Consider the following 2,792-nt stretch of genomic DNA (forward strand, 5'->3'; position numbering starts at 1 on the left):
TTTATAGATAATAGGGGGCCAAAAGGAATTTTCTTGAAGAGCCTAAAAGTGAGTTTTGATATGTGAGATATTCTTTGGGTTGGTTTATACTAAAATATGAAGTCTCTCATATGGTAAAAAAAAATACCATTTAGAGAAAAATTCCCATTGTGCTGCACGTGGCAATTTGTGGCCTGGAAGCATTAATGTGTCTTCCAAAATTTCATTCATATAAACAATGCATGAATGAAGTCAAATGCCACCAAGATAAAATGGAGATTTGATAACAGTCCAATCCCCAAAGGCAGAGTCACTTCCCAATAAATGAAATAAAAACCCACAAGGAATGCTTAATGCACAAGAAATGCAAGGTAATGCACTTAAACCTCCCAATTTGCACATTACATGGTGACTGCCATGTATCCCACCTTGAGGAGAATACTAGGGAGAAATCCCCCAGATCCCATAAAGCTCTCAACGATCACTTGGTTGGACCAAAATAAATTATAACTTGATTCTGACACAAAAGCCTCTAACTTCTTGAAGCCTTAACCCTTTCTAGGATCTCTCTCTAGGAAGCCATCATTTTCTGTAACTGTTCAATATATGTGGCTTCCTACTATGGATAATTATTCAAAACGGCCCTTTTTTTCTTCCCTTTTAAATACAGTAATTCAGCCATAATTACTGAATAGTTTCCTGTCAGAGACATCTTTGTAACACCAAGACCTTTATTCAGGCTGTATAGTTAATCTTAGCAGTAATGACAGAACTTGTAATATTTCTAACATTAAATCCATTTTATAGCTCATTTTACAGCTCCAGGGTGAGTTGTAACAGTGATGGCTCCTGTGAAATGAAATTAATACATCTTCTACTAAACATGTAAAACATTTGTTCAGCTAAATTTTGTTCATGGCTGTAATATTAGTCTCTATTTTAATCAATCAATGGAGCACCTGCAATTCTAAAGTTCAGAAGAACAAGAAATGTTTTTTGTAATTTCATTGAATCTGTAGCACCATTCAAGGGTTACTTGATATACCCAAACACACAGAATCACAGACAGAGATGCATAGACACACAGATATACAGATACACATAAATACCCAGGGAAATTGAAAAAAAAATAAGGTTTCAGTTTTAATTCCTCTTATTTATGGAGTGATACATCCTTATTGACTTTCCTGAGAATCATCAAAACACTTTTAAAGATATGTTTTTCTTTTTTTTATTGGCCATTCATTAATGGAAACAAAATAGTAATACCCCACCCCCAGGAAAAAGTCTTGAAAGAGGACTACTCAAGATGAAATGTTGGCACTGAATTGCCACTGCCTTCTCATGATTACTACTACTACTACTACTACTACTACTACTACTACTACTACTACTACACACACACACACACACACACACACACACACACACTGGGGACTTTTAATTTAATATACCTGTCCCATCATCACCACTTAGGAATTTTAAGAGAGATGGTTTTCCCAAAGATAAAGCTGGAATTGATGTCAAGAAGACCCAAGTTCAAGTCCTGATTCTGACACTAGCTATGTGAACCAAAGCCAGTAATAGTGGTCCCCTAGTAACCCTTAGTGATTATAAATTTCAGAGCAATTGTTGATCTTCCATGGTGGAAGGAGTTTTCAATATCAGTGATATCATAGGTCTGGGGGTGTTGGTGGGGCAAAGCCAGTCTAAAATTCAAATGATTTGTGGTTTGTTATGTAAAAAAAAGATGAATATCAATCAATTAAATTTTTCAAAAGAATATTGATTAAGAATATATAGCACCCTCTCGGACTTTGTATTAAAGCATTCTTACTGTCCCCACAGAATGAGAAGTGGGCCCATACAAAATTGAGGGCCATTGTGTGTTTTCTCTTGTTTTATGGGTTGACATAGCCAAGTCATTCATCAATAAGTGTCTGATCTACTCCTGGCAAGCCTTTCTGTCTTTAGCTAGGTCGGCCCCTAGAAAACAGATACAGAAATGCAAGGTAATGCACTTAAACAGATACATTCATCTGGATCATATTCAAAGTCTTTCCAAAGCATCCTAGACCACATTATACATGGCCATAACCTTTAAGAACTCAAGGACACTTCCTCATCGTAATGAAGTGTTGGAATACAATTTTTTTGAAATTTAATGGCAGGATATATTGTTAAAGAAATTTCCAAATCAAGGAACAGTTTGGAATTACTAAAAATCCCATGAAATTCTCAAAAGTAACATATAATATGACCATATTATAGGAAACATTTTATAATATGTATAACATGTATAATATATAATGTATATATAACTATATACATATACATCATACAAATATACAGGTTTGTGTGTGTATGATATTTATATCCCAGGTATCATGTATGCAAATATATGGTAAGCATGATTTATATTACATCACATTATGTTATGTAACATTTACATTATATTAGGTTAGGATATATATGTATATGTATGTATATGTACACATATGTTTGTGAACATATCTCTATCTATCTGTCTATATCATACTTATCACCATATCATTCAGTTCAGTATCCATCTATTTCCTGTCAAAGATTGATGTCCTAATAAACTGGATTAATACACTGCCTCATAGTTATACCTCAGACCTCATTTTCTAGAGTGTGAAAAATAAGCATTCTTCATCCACTTTGCTTTTCTTTTGTGGATTATTAGGCTGATAACTTCTAAGTGGCTTGACGTTTCATTGAAAAGCATTATAATATTTTGGGAATTTTTTCAATCAATAAAATATTATTTACAAAGAGAATTGTCTAGATGA

This window comes from Dromiciops gliroides, chromosome 6 (genome assembly GCF_019393635.1).
Source record: "Dromiciops gliroides isolate mDroGli1 chromosome 6, mDroGli1.pri, whole genome shotgun sequence".
Taxonomy (NCBI): Eukaryota; Metazoa; Chordata; class Mammalia; order Microbiotheria; family Microbiotheriidae; genus Dromiciops; species Dromiciops gliroides.